A 14839-nucleotide genomic window follows, 5' to 3' on the forward strand; every position below is an offset into this window, starting at 1 on the left:
CCCTCCTTTGTAGTGTTGATCATATTTATCAATGTTTTTTGGCAGTTTTGGGGAGAAATTTGATACAACTAGATTTATTAAATTAAAGGTTTAGGTTAGACCTTTCTGCATGACTTGGTTAAACAAATAATTTTTAATTATAGCAAGAGAGAAGCAGCAATCAAACAATTTAAACTCTATTTTGTAGAAATCTGTTTGACACATGACATTGTTAATTTTAATGTATTCAGTTCAGAATATTCAGTACTACTTTAGAAACTCATTCGATTAATTAAAACATTTGTGAATTTTGATTTAACCTCTTTTATATTTTGCTGAGGCCCAAAACTGAAAAATTTCTCAATATATTAGATTAACTCAGAATTTGCTTGAATAGAGTAATTCCATGCATCTCCCCCTGTTTCTGTATTGAAACACTGTTTAGTGTTTCGGTACAGAGACTCCTAAGAAACCCACGAAAATCATTTAGCCCAAATTTTCTTTCATTGCTAACTGGAACAGTTGGATGTAATTTAACCAGGGTGTTTACACCTCAGTGAAAGAATTTAATAGTTGATTGAAAATATGTGCAGTAAACTCATAATTTGGTTGAGTAATTTTCCGAAGAGTAGATTTTCCTAAGATTTGAAATGGATTCCAAATAAATTTAAGTCATAACTTGAAATAATAGTCCTTATATTTGTAGCCACTATAATTTTAGCCAACTAGAACTTAGACCAAGTGTGGTTGGATGTGCTTTTGTAAATCAGGAAATTAACAATTTTACCAACTTTTATCCTGTTTCAGTTGTTGTCCTGCTGGAGGAGAGAAACATATTAGCCAGATGTTGGACAATCAGAGTTATAATCATTCAGGCAAACAAAATATTTCTGTAAACTGCAGAGAGTTTTAACACCCTGCTGCACCGTTAAACTTATTCTGGGGGTCAAATAGCAGAGGTCAGAGTGCAAAGGCAGTAGACCATGAATTTTGCTGTAAATAAACTCAGGTGAGAAAAAGTGGCATCACACAATTCAAAAATTCTAGAAAAACCATTAAGAGCTACAAGGTTTTGTTGGCAGCCATTTTGTCTCCAACCTGTAGACTGAGGGAAATCCCAGGACCAACAATGGCAACAGACAGGACCGCCTCTGAGTCTCAGTCCGACTTTACATGTGATGTTCCATTTGCCCCATCAGAAACTGACCAGGGCAGCATCCAGTCCTGCTGTGCAGAAAAATCTGGACAAAGTATGTGGCCCCCCTTGTGTGGGAGAGGGAGAGACGGAGAGATACAGCAGATGAATCATTGTTTTCAAACCTCCGTCTCACATCAGGCAGAAGCCGTTGGTCTTTTCTGCCATAGGAGACCCTCAGAAATGATGCCTGGGTCTCGTCCTCTAGCCAGGTGTTTCCTCAGAGATCAGATCCTGTAAGCTGCAATCTGCCTTCAGGTGACAAATCAATCCAACCTCACTGACCTCTGTAGAAGGTGTAAGAATCGTCCAGTAGGTCTTTGCTCTCAGACAGCTGTCCAGCAGAAGATGGCATAATTCATGTGTAGAAAGTGTAAATGTCCAAGTCAGAGTGGCTAAGAACAGCAGAGGCCTGATGCCGAAGCCACGCGATCCCCCATCTCATCACCTCATTGCACGGTTCTGAACCCTCAAAACTCGTCAGACCACAGGAAGCAGAACTGCTAGAGTAAAACACAAAGTAAATTAAGAAAATAAAAGTGTATGCCACCTTTTGCTCACATAATTATAAATTAAATGTCTTTTCTTTAGCTTGTGATGTAGATGAAGAGTTGCCTCTTTATTTTGTTTCCTTTGTTTTTTGTTTCAGCCAGGCTCAGGGTCACTGGAGCGGCTCAGATAAGGGCCACTGCCTCAGGCTCTGAGCTCCAAAGAGAAATAGAAATGTGTTAAGATGATTCACCATCAGATGTTTCAGAATTAACCGATTATGGAATCAACTCCTATCAAAATTAAACTATCAAAGATCATTAAAAATGTAAACAAAATTTAGCATTTCAGCTACATACACTTTTCATTAATTGGTTATTCAAATGCATATGTAAAATAATTAATTTAATAGTGTCCAATTCTACACAAAAGCATCCTTGTGAAATTGCCACGTGTTAAGACAACTAGTTAAATTTCCTTAATAATTTAGGTCAAAAAGAAAACTGTAATCAAATCTATACCATTAATGAAACTATTACCATTATCCTGATCATTTTCAAAACTGCTGAGTGTTGTATTTATGTATTGTTAAAAATTGTTCACATTTTATCTGAATTTTTCCCATGTCCCCCCAGGGGCTCCGTAGAAGTTTTTAGTACTTTTAACCAAAATGTTCTTACTGACAACAATTACATCCAACTGTAACTTTATAAAATTAAAATTAGAGGTGATGCAGGAAATTCATGAATATTTAAATAAACATGGCATAGATACTGATTGAAGCCATTCAGTTTTAAATGACCAATTTTAATTTAGTAAGATCTTCTATATGACTCTGTACTTCAGTCATGCAGGAAGGCACTGTAAGAGCTCATTAAATAACCTCACAATATACCAATGTCAAATGGATAAATTCATAATTAACCATATCTATAAATCGACTAGGAACTAGAGTCTCTTTCTTCTCCACCCCTGTTGATATAATTTAAAAATTTGAAAGCAATTTTGCATGTTGCTATTCTCCAAAACTAAAATATTCCAGGGTGTCACAAGTTTTCCAAATCTTCTGTCTAGAATTGAAAGTAGACTATGAGATGTTCTAAATGTAAAGATTTATCAGAAATGTTCTAAATGTAAAGATTTATCAGAAATGTTTTATATTTCCCCCTTTTGTTTTCTTATGTAAATAGAAAACAAACAAAATATTGTTCAGAGACTCTTTTCTTTTTTTTTTAACATACGTCTAAAATGTCCAACTGAAACTGTACTGCAAAGGCCAAAAGTTTTTTTTTTTTATTATTTTAAAGAGTTCAGATCAGAAGTTGGATTGCTTTCCTAGAAGGCAGTGTCAATGTTTATTTTGGATTGACAAAAGAAAAATTGATCAATTTAGGCAGAGGAGCAAAAAATGTAGACAAAAATTATGCAGTACTGTAAGATGTCTTTGCGTTTCAAATCAAATGTTTTGTTGGACTTGGATTCATGTATCAATTCAATCAAAATTTAAGGCACACAAATGTTGTGAGCCAGTTGTTGTCCAATCAGTTTGTTTTTACATAATCAATTATTATCATATCCACTTTAAAAGTTTCATTTCCAATTTGTGCCTTTCTACCAAGACACGCATGTGTTTCCAAATCAAGAGTTAGTTCCGTTAGTAAATTAGTTGGTTAGTTGGTTTGTTATTAGAAAAATAAAAACAACAATAATGTCAATACAAATGAAAAGAAAATAAGACATGTCAAACCAAATGAAACAGTCTCGTAATAAATTATATCTGGTTTTAAACCAAAGCTAAAATGTGATTATTTCTGTTCTAACACATTATTTCCCACTTTGAAGTAAGGTAACCGAATTATCTNTTTGAAGTAAGGTAACCGAATTATCTGGATTTAGAATCATAAATTGTCTTTGAGACAAGAATATTTTGTAATGAACCTTAATTGAATCCAGAGCTGTTTCATAATCACCTTTTAATTCATACAAATATTCATATTCATTTACCAATTCTGTTCCCTCTTTAGACATTTTAAGGTGACCAAGTGTCAAATAAAAAGGAATCATGTTTTTGATAAGATAATGAGAGACAAATTTTGATTAGTCCATGATAAAGTTCAAGTCTGGTATAAACCTCAGTTTAAAGTTTCATTAAGTTTAAATTTAACCCTGTCTACAGCTAAGCCGGATTTCAAAAACTTCAACCCATTAGATGTCTATTTTGTTTATAATTTTACCTGTTATGTAATTTCATTCATCCTTCATACAGTTAATTTTACTACATGTGAAAATAGTGAATTGTGCAGGATTAGTTTAGTTTCAACCAGTTTTCCCTCAGTGTCATTTATTCCGTCCAGCCAATATTTCCCCAAAGGCTGTCTGTTTAACAGGTCGCCTCCTTTCTGCACCAGGTATTCTAGCCCCTTTTTTTTTTAGTTTTTCTCTTTCTCCCTTATTTTCATATTCGTCATGCTTTGACAAATAGGTTATTAATGCTTCTATTTGCTCACCGAGCCCAATCCATGGCCCGATGCCCCACTTTGGATCATATTTTTCCTTTTCAAGTTCACCCTCCATCTGTTTAGGCTAAAATTTAGGCTCAAAAATCACCTCTTCTCTCTTTTCTCTTTTTTTTTTTTTAGCAGTTTTGCTCGCACGGCGGCGAGGAAATCAAACCCAGCAGACAAAATCAAAAACCTCCCACAGATTATAATTTCCCAATCTTGACCATGGTTTTAAAACACATTGCAATAAACATAAAATAGTACATTTAAACACAGAACGTCTGCTCAGCGGCAGAAGCTTACACACACAGCTGACACACACACAGAAATAGATCCACTCTTTACAGCTCCTATTTTTGTCCTCTTTTATCACTTATTACTTCACTTATTCACTTATTACTCTTTAGAGGATCAGACCGCGATCAACCTTTATCTTATTCTCTTATCTCTTTATTCTCTTGTCTCATCTTTTTTACCATGGTGGACCGCTTTCACCGCATTCGCGTTTCTCAAGCAAAGTCTCAGATTGGCTTAACGCGTTCTTTTCCTGGGGCAGTACTCCCCGAGGATAAAACCGACAAAACCTAGTCTTTCCCTTCCCTGCGTCCGGCAGAAGGGGGGGACGACCATTTCCCACTGCAGAGCCAATCGACCTTTTACTTTGACTATTAACTACTTAACTCTTTAACTTTAAACTTTAACTCTAACTTTACTCCTATGAACAACTCGAAAGCCTTTAGACAAACCAATCAAAAACAGTACGAACAATGGCTGACAATTTAGACAACTCAAGCAGACAGACCTGGGAAACAGTACAGTGGTGTATATTAAGGAACAAGTGTCCTTACCTTTTATTTGGGCCCTACACCAGAGTACTGTTCCGGAAAGTCTGCGCCTAAACGGCCAGTCCAATCTCTGCTCATGTGTCAACACAAAACCATCCTCTGCTACCATCTGTTGAGAACGAGAATCTCAATCGATGAATCATAATTTGTATTGACACACGGAGCATAAAATCAGCCAAGAAAAGCATTCAGACTTTACTTATTTTATTAACTTTCAGCGCTGAAAGGAGACGCTTTACCATTACATCCGAGAAGAGTTTCAAAAAAGTCTGTGCAGCGTCTGAGGAGAAAGAGGAGGGCAGCTGATTATATGAACTGAAGACACTCCCTGAAATCACACCATGTCTCTGTGGCCTGATAAGTTTCTGACCTTGGTGTCTAACAGAATCAAAAATGTAACTGTTTACTATGGGCCCTTTGTCTAACAGCGTGTGACTCTTTCTCGGCCTGGTAAAGCATCTCAACACTCTTCAGAGCCTTCATGTGTTTTCAGTCTGTTAAAGATAGTATATCGATAGCAGTACAATTTGCACAATGCCTGTTTTGTTTTGTTTTTTTCTTGGACAAAGTTATTAAAAACAAGTTTTTAATGTGAATTCATGGTTCCTTTTTCCACATAATGTAACCGGTAGTATTTATGATTAAAAAAAAAATAATTATGTGATCGGTATCGGTGATCGGCCCTCATGAGTGATCAGAATTGGCAGGAAAAAACCTGATTGGCACATCTCTATGCTAAGCAGTCAAAAATCAAATGAGTGGTGTTGTGGAATTTTTTCGTTAATAAAGAGTGAGGAAAAACTGTTTCTAATCCAAAGAACCACAGAAAGAATATATTCTTAATCAGTATTTAGTCGAAGGCTTTACAGCGTTCGAAGTTTCTGCTTAACAGTGTAATAGAAAATTTTGTTTTCAGTCTTATTTCATTTTTGATGGAACTGATACTTTTTTTCATTTATTTATGGATTATATCTGCTTTGTTTTTGTATTTCTGTAAGATGTGTATGTCCATAAAATAAGTTTGCAGATAATGTTTAGATGTTTCCACAGCTGTGATAGCAGAAGAGACCTGAAGACATCTTGGGTAAAATGCTTGATCTGGTCTTAAAGGACTGACATGTGGAATGTAGTTTGTACCCTGGTTTGACCTGAACCCATGACTAACTGACAAAGAAGAATTAGAAGTTTCTCCTGAAATCCTTATCAGTTCTCTTTCCTGCCATAAAATCATCTCCTCCAAGAGGTGAGGGACGGTTCATGAGGTCGGGGTCAGGATTGTCTCTGTGGTAGAGATAAGATCAGACTTTGGGTGGGTCTTGCTGTGACTATATAACGATGTGATGTGATGTGTGTCGTTCAGGGCTCTTCTCCTGACTGCTTCTCATTCTTTGATAATGAAATTTCCATAACACAGTCAGAGGGAAAAGCCTGGAGCAGAACACAGCTTACTTTATAAGGAGGGTTTCATTCCATTCACATAGTTTGATAATCTATGTGGTTACAGAACAGATTCCAAGCACATCATGAAGGTGCATGGAGCAAACAATTTAATAACTTTATTGCAACACCGAGGCCCGAGAAGAAGCTTCAGAAAACTTTCTCATGCATTACACAAGAATCATTATACTGTTATGCATTGTTTTACTCATAATAATGTGGTAATCTTAAAATTTTGCACTGCAGTGGCAGATCAGCTGAAACACATGATGATTAGGCGCCGCAGCAGGTGAATAACATGATGAGTGAAGATGATGGGTAGCAAATTAATAGGAGAGAAGCTAAAGAGGACATAACAATAAATCAAGAAAGGGTAAAACTAATCAAAGGACCTTGAGGCTGGTGATGAGAGGAAATCCCATTTCAATATTGGGGAGGACAATAAACATTTCTTAAGAGCAATTTTCGGGGAGTCGACAAAGTTGCAGTGAAATGTAACATAAAATGTGGTTTAAAAAGTTTTTAATGTGTTCAAGCTGCAAGCTCAAAATGACTAGTGAGTGATAATGCTCAAAGACGTGTTTTTTCTCAGTAAACAACCTGCTGAAACCCACAGAAGTCAAACTAAGATTCAAATGTTATATGAGTTTGGTTCAGAGTCGCTGATCTAATCTCTGCTACACCTTTACAAACATTTAAGGCTCTGACTGAACAGTTTTAATGAGTAACTCCACTTAATAAAATTCCTCATAAATATTGATTTATTGCAGTGGCTCTTCATATAAGATATGTGTTATTTAAATTATAACTTAAGTTGCTTCAAACTGTTTTGTTTTGTTTTTTTGTTTTTTCCATGTCCTGGACAGCCTTGAACCTATAAACATGTAGAAATTGAAGATCTAGGAAGTACCATAAGTTAAACTTAAGGCTCAGGCTTAAGGTTTTTCTAGAAAAATATTAAGATAATATTAAAAATATTAAGATTTTATATTTTATATAGGCTGCTGCGGCGGCAGCGTGTCGGTTAGTCTGTGTTACCCAGAAAGCAGTTGGGCACAATATCACAACGCCAACACCGTGAGTCAAACAATGACTGAGGCAGCCGACTATATAAGGTACTCGGGACCATTTGTTTATTATTACACATACACATTTGTAGAATACGGAACAAATCGCGTTCACAGGACGTTAAATTTAACAGCCAATTACGGGACGGGTGGCAACCCTAGTCCCCACGAACTGATGTTGTCACGGTTGCTTAGAGACGGACCCTACGCAGCCGCGATTAGCTGCTAACAACCCGCCTCTTTTTAAAATGTACTCTACCCGATATTCCACCGTCCTTAGATTCAAAACCTATGGCAAAAATACAGATGTGAGAAAAAGGGTTAGGATTAGGGCGATATTCAGTGGCGCACAGAGGTTGTTTGATATTAGACAGAATGGGTCAGGAGAGGAACACCGCAGACCCGTCAGCAGTGGCGCAACTACATATTATTCAGGTAGATGCGAAAACATAAATCGGCGCCCCCCTCTCTCCAAAGGAAGGTACGTAAGGGTGAAGGAGCGTAGAAAGCATACGGTCGTTCTATCCGTATGAGCGACCGTACCCCCCGAGACGAAGACACGTGAAAGGTAAAATTTGCTACATTTACATTTACATGTGCGCGAAGTGAAGGAGTGTAAGGGCGCGGTGAAGTGTATGCGAAGGCATCATCGGGGCGCCGCCCCCTCCAGACGGGGTTTTGACGCCTCCTCTGGTGCAGCGCCCCTATGCGTTGCATGCGCCGCATACTTTTTGTGCCACTGCCCGTCAGGGCTCTAGGCTGGTATGGGCCCAGGCTCAGACCGGCCTTGAGCAGACATCAGTCTCTTCATCCGTCAATCATTTCCTGAGACCGAAAAATAATATAAATGGCAATTTAAAGAACAAATCATACAAACAGATTAATAGTAAATAAATAATTATTGTGAAGAGAAACCGTTTATTTTTTTCAACATTAAAAACGTTTGTTAGGAGGAAAAATGTTGATGTCTTTTATAAGTACAGTGTTTTGTGGTCAATATTATGTCACCATTTTATTAATGTGGGTTGCCAGTTTGGATCAGGCTTCCTATCAAGCTGTAAGAATGATAGAAAACATGCTAACAAAATGCCTCAGACCTGCAGCCCATAGGCGGTTCTAGTCACAAGTTAACAGAAGTGGCTCTTTGGCTCACTTATATATTAATTTATGAAATATTGCCCTGTTTTTTGTTTCATTCTTTTTAAATTGCCCTGTAGGCAGCAATTTATTAACATATGTATGCATTTATTACTACTGATACTTTAATTAAAGATGAGTTGTACAAGTTTATGTCATTGGGGGAGGAGGGGAGGGCACCGATGACATATTCGCTTACACCTCAGAAAGTATGTAGTTGCGTCCCTGCCCATGTTGCTAAATTGGCCCGAAGTAACTGCTGATTGTTAGCTTAGCAGCTAATGTTTTCATACTGTTTTCTAATGAGAGAGAGGTGATGAAAACCCGCTGTTAGAGGAGAAGTTAATTAGAAACCAGAGGATTTAGTGAGGAAAGATCAGTCAGGATCAGAGCTGGAGCTGCTGCTCTTCAGTCTGTTTCCAGCTCAGCTTCACCATGTCGGTATTTAGCTATAAAGATGCTACGAGTCAGAGCCCAACATGCTGAAAATGTATTATGAATGTAAAGGAAACGTATATGTATTTTCTATTACACTTTTGGATAATTTCTCTTTTATCCTTGGCTTTAGCCTGTGAACCAGGACGTCTCAGAAGTCATGTAATGAATTAAAAATAATTTACTCTGTTAGAATTATTTTCACTCTTTGCTGTCAATAGCAAAGAGTGATATATTTTTATTTTTATTTTTTTTTCCAGAAAAAAGTAAGAAAAATATGTAGTTTAATGTTTGACAATGACTGATTTATCAAAGTAATAAATCAAGTCATTTATCAATAACATATAAAAAAATAAATACAAGAATATGTTCTTTAATAAAAAACTGTAAAAGTCTGTCTGTTCATCCATGTCATTATAAAAATGATCAGAATAATTTCCATCAAATTAAAACATTGTGCTCTTTATTCAGAAATCCCTCAAAACAATGAAATAATCACATCAAAAAATAGAAACGCTCTCTTTAGTCATTTCTTTGATTGCCAAAAATATTAATGTGTGTGAGAAAATGTGTCAATGACAGGAACTAATTTAAAATACTTTGTAGAACGGCACTTTATAAAGTTTGGTCCGTTTACCTATATTAGCTTACTGGCACATTGGCCACATTCAATATGGCGGACGCTGTTACGTATCGTAGCAACAAGTCAACCCGCTCCATGAGGCGTCTACATATTCATGGCTATGGGTATTACACCAAGCGCTATAGCTAATATTAGCTGGTATCTTGCCGGTGGACATAAATACAGTATAGTAATATTCTTATAACAAAAAATACACAATAATATGTCCGTCTTACTTGTGAAATGTTGTCTGTCAAGTCCTCACATCAATAGTTCATCAACCTGAACAACAATATCCCACAGTTGCTGAGGCATCTTCTTAAGTTTTGGTTGAGCAAAGTAGGAGGGACCATAGGATGACCACTCCAAGATGCCTGACGTATTTCCTGCACCGGAGCAGCCAATGCGGGGTCTACTCTTATATTAACGTCTATGACTTTTGCGGCTCTGAAGGGAAAATTCTTGGTGGGGTCCGGACTCCCCGGACCCCTGGGATTTCTGCCCATGCATGGATGTACAGCCAACAAATCTACAGTAACTGTGTGATGCCATCATGTCAATATGGATCAGACTCTCTGAGGAATGTTTCCAGTACCTTGTTGCCACAAAGGATTAAGGTAGTTCTGAAGGCAAAAAGCGGTCCAACCCGCTACTAGCAAGGTATACCTAATAAAGTAGCCGGGTGAGTCTACATCTTCTACATCATCACTTTGCATCAGTCAGTTTTATCATCACCCTTGCTGATGCCTCTCCAATTTCAGATCATCCGCTGTACTCCTCTCAACGTTTTATTCAGTCTGGCAGCCATTTCATGAAATCGAGGATCACCCATTTCAATGCTCAAATCATGTCTTATGGTAGTTTTTTCCTTTTATTTCCTATAATTTCTGTTTTCCATCCTCATTACTGAGTTTTAGCTTTCATTTCTTTATGCTTGTCCATCGTCGTTTCAAGCTCCCATATATTTGCAACTTCGAAGCATTGATCATTTGTATTACTTGCAACTTAAGTTGGCATACAGAAACATGCAAAGGTTGCCACATCACCAGGCACAGTCATCATCATTTTGGCAGGGGCCAGGGAGCATTTATGCTGGACAAGGGTCAAAATCATTGGCGACCAGATTCTTCAAGAGATTTTGGGATTTCAGACATATCAAGAACCTGTACCAGCCTGAGTTGGGAGACGTCTCCTCAGTTCTTAAAAATGTTATTTCCATTGTCTGATTATGTTTTTAAATGAAGAGAAATGCATGTGGTCATTTATAGTGAATCACTAAGAGCACAGAGCATAAAGTGTTACTGTATCAAAACTAAATAAGTACAACTGGTAATTGTGTGTACCCTTTATTGGTTTTCACTGATGACATTCGTTCAGCAAAAATCTCAACAGCATTAAATTATGGAAATGATTTAAATATTTATTGGCAATTACAAAATGTAAAAAAAAAAAAAAAAATCAGTGAGTGATTTCTTTCAAGGTTAAAGATGTCACATACAATTCCCTACAGCCAGCATCACTATGAGGGCACAATTGCTTTGCTTGTCATGATTCTCAGATATGGCCTTCAACATGTCTTGCATTTTTTGCAAGGTCAGCAGAAAATGGAAAGTGACTCGTCAGCTTCCCATTTTGAATGCCATTAAAGCTCCTGCTTGAGATTGCTAGCATGATTTCCATTCACAACTTCCGTTTTGCCCTCTGTTTTTCTGCCTTTTTTCTTGATGTTGACTTCATTCTGCTGTGTCTCTTTTGCTTTGTCCTTTTTTGCCATGCTTCCTGGAAACACTTGTCCCTCCACTGTAACATCTGCACACCGCTGTTGAGCCACAAGGAAGTCTTTAACTTCCCAGGCCAAACTGCCATCTCGCAGCATGAAGATTACTCTGTTTGAGCCCACTACAAACCTGTAAGAACAAACAGAAATAGTGGCATTACTAGTGTGGTAGGCTTATGTGAAAATAACACAACGCATTATTCAGTAATTACCAGTACACCGAAACAACCATGAAGTTGCTATTCATCGTGAGATATGTCGAAGATAAAATCATCGGTGACACGCAATACATCCAAACCAGATGACAATGCTGACTATTCACTAAAAGGTCTAGAAGCACTTGATCACATGGAACTGTACAATAAGTTACATGACTTTGGAAATTACATTGACCCAGAAAATATTTTTCTCTTGCATATCAACAGTGACTGTCAATATTGTACAATTGAGTAGTTTAACAATGTTTAACAACCGAAAGCAGAATATCAATAATTCACTTTAACAGCAGAAGTCTGTATGGGAATTGTCACACCTCTTCTTAATATCAAAAACATGGAACAACAGAGAAGGACATGGATTTTGAACTACCTGATGTGTGAACAGAAAAAACATAATGGGTGCTTTAGCCATGTATGTGAACATGAATTATAAGTATAAAGTGATGCATAACAATCAGGGATTCACACCTATTGTCCAATCAAGTCACTCTTCTCTGACCAGAACCTATAAAAGGAAGCCAGATCCACTGTTCGTCAGAGCAGACTTGACAGACTCCTTTCACTCTATTTCTGTTCTCACCTTGCAAGGTTTTAATAAATTTCTTATTTCTTCTCATCCAGACTCTTGTTAAAGTAATTTTTTCCACGACAGACAGGCCACGACAAAGCCATGAACACATCTACTTGGGCATTTTGAGTTATTTACAGATTCTGAAAGTGAGTGTAAGCTTTCCACAGACATCAAACACATGGAAATAAAAAAGGAGTTGTTCTTTACTACCAAGTGTTGTGTGTATTAATAACTTTTAGGGCTGTTTGTGATTTAGAAGCATAATTAAAGAAAAAATCCTTTTCTGCATCATTAAATATAAAAATAATTAACCCATTTCTAATGATTATATTTATCTTTGTGTTTAATTATTTAATTTCATAATTTTTAATTAACTTAAAACAACAATAGCTGTTGATGTGCAACCATTCATAAAAAACAAACAACAGTTCTCACTAACTGAGGGGTCCTACTGCTCACTTTAAAGAGCTGTTCAAGGAATCCAATTGCTAGTGAACGACACATCAACACTCCAGCTGTCACTTAGCTTCCTATGATGAACCTGGACTTGTTTTCTTTCCACCAGCATCTGCAGCTTTTCTTTTGAGTGACCCAGTTTTAAGCCAGTTTCCCATCATTATTTTAACACAATCATTTGGTAAGTAAATGCAGCCCATTTATTTCTGTTGATACAGTATCAAAATGCCTAAAGTCTGTCGTGTCTGGTTGGTCCAACTGCTCTAATAGAGAGAAAGNCCGTCAGATCTTCTGGTTCTGGTTCTGCTCTGCATCCCCAGAACCAGAACCAAACGAGGAGAAGCAGCATTCAGTTTCTATGCACCACAAATTTGGAACAAACTTCCAGAAAACTGTAAAACAGCTGAAACACTGAGAGCCTTTAAATCTCAACTTAAAACCCACCTGTTTAGAGTTGCTTATGGCTAAATTAGGATTAGAGAGTGGGTTTTGATGTCTTCAATGTATTTGATGTTTTGTTTTGTTTTTTTTATCTTTTCTTTTTATCTTTTTATCACTTTCTTTTTATTTCTCTTTCTCACTGTTTGCGTCACATGCTGTTTTTATTTCAATGATGTAAAGCACTTTGAAATGCCTTGATGCTGAAATGTGCTATACAAATAAAATTTGATTTGATTTGATTTCATATCAATGTGCAAATAAACCGTCGTTTACATGCAGGACCTCGCGGACCACCAGTAGTCCAGGGACCACAGTTCCAGAAAGACTGGTATTGCTGGGTTTCAGATGACGTAGCACCAACGTCAATGCAGATGGAAGGCAAGAAGTAAATGCAGCCCATTTATTTCTGTTGATACAGTATCAAAATGCCTAAAGTCTGTCGTGTCTGGTTGGTCCAACTGCTCTAATAGAGAGAAAGATAAACATTATTTTCCAAGGTAGTTGGTCACAGGGAAGCTGATTTTAAAAAACTTACCAAAAAAAAAAAAGAGGAGGAAAGTGGATCAACAACCTTCAGCTAAAAACAGGAAGTATGAAAACTAACAATGCCAGTAGTTATGTGGATCACCTCGACACCGGGTAAATCCTCAAGATTATAAGAGTAGTCTTTTTTTTTACCGAGATAACACGGATCATCTCCCAAATATACATGGATTTTTTCAGGATGCCTTGTCTGTTCCAGCCTATTTAGCTGCAAGTTGTGATTCATTTTGCTTTTGTTTTGAACCAGAGAAATCCACTTCCGGACCTTCATCTGAATTTTCCGGTCACATGTCTGAAACCCAACAATAGAAGCACTTAGAAAAGATTTGTTGAAGCAAGACTGGCAATTAATATGTAAATGATGTTGATAAGGCTTATGATGAGTTTATGAAAATATTTATGATTCTTTATGATAAAAACTGTCCTGTAAAAGTATGCTGTTTAAAAAGAAAAATACACTATAGAAATGTTATACAAGATAGGACTATTGAAGCCAAATATAAATATAGAAAGTATAAAAACCAATTAACTTCAACACAATTGCAAGAAGAATTACATAAGTAAATTATTAGAGAATAATAAACAAAGGGCACATGGAAAATATTAAATACTGTAATTAGTCAAATGTCTTAAAAACAACTCTATATTAACTACTTTATTGAAAATGACATGGTAAATAATATGCATGAAACTATGCATGAAATAGTTAATAGATTCAATCACTTCTTTGTATCTGTTGGTCCAAAAGTAGCAGAAGAAATAAAAGATCCTGACATTAAATGATATTGTAATGAAAGAATATATTTGTTTTGTATATTTGCAATATATTTGTGAAACCAGTTAATGAAAGTAAAGTTATAAATATTGTGGGTAAAAACTGGTTAAAAAAAAGTAATGAATGGATTTCTAAACGTCTTACTAATATTTTTAATTGATCTTTATTAACCGGTCTGGTCAGTTTCTCAACAGTATAAAAATGGTTAGTTATTCCACTGTGCAAATCTGGAGATAATCACTTCACCATCCTGCTTCTCTTCCACAATTTCCCCCCCAAAAATCCTGGAAAAGCTATTCAACAGCAAACTAGACAATTTTACTGAAAAACAATTACTATTATAACCTCAGA

The 14839-nt window shown here is 36.6% G+C and overlaps 2 long non-coding RNA genes across 2 annotated transcripts in view; one reads left to right on the forward strand and one right to left on the reverse strand.

Annotated features, from left to right (window-relative positions):
• Positions 1 to 826: 826 nt before the first annotated feature.
• LOC107834226 (uncharacterized) lies at positions 827 to 1548 on the reverse strand. Its single transcript, XR_001660014.1, has 2 exons — positions 1460 to 1548; positions 827 to 1242 (listed from the first exon to the last, which is right to left on the reverse strand). It is a non-coding gene; the product is annotated as an uncharacterized LOC107834226 (long non-coding RNA).
• A 628-nt stretch (positions 1549 to 2176) lies between these two features.
• Positions 2177 to 14839, forward strand: part of LOC107834227 (uncharacterized) — a 15821-nt gene continuing 3158 nt past the window's right edge. Inside the window, exons 1-2 of the long non-coding RNA XR_001660015.1 lie at positions 2177 to 2250; positions 12848 to 12859. This is a non-coding gene — a long non-coding RNA (uncharacterized LOC107834227). The remainder of the gene's footprint in view (positions 2251 to 12847; positions 12860 to 14839) is intronic.

The sequence above is a fragment of the Poecilia formosa genome, unplaced genomic scaffold (assembly GCF_000485575.1).
Source record: "Poecilia formosa unplaced genomic scaffold, Poecilia_formosa-5.1.2 Scaffold554, whole genome shotgun sequence".
Classification (NCBI taxonomy): domain Eukaryota; kingdom Metazoa; phylum Chordata; class Actinopteri; order Cyprinodontiformes; family Poeciliidae; genus Poecilia; species Poecilia formosa.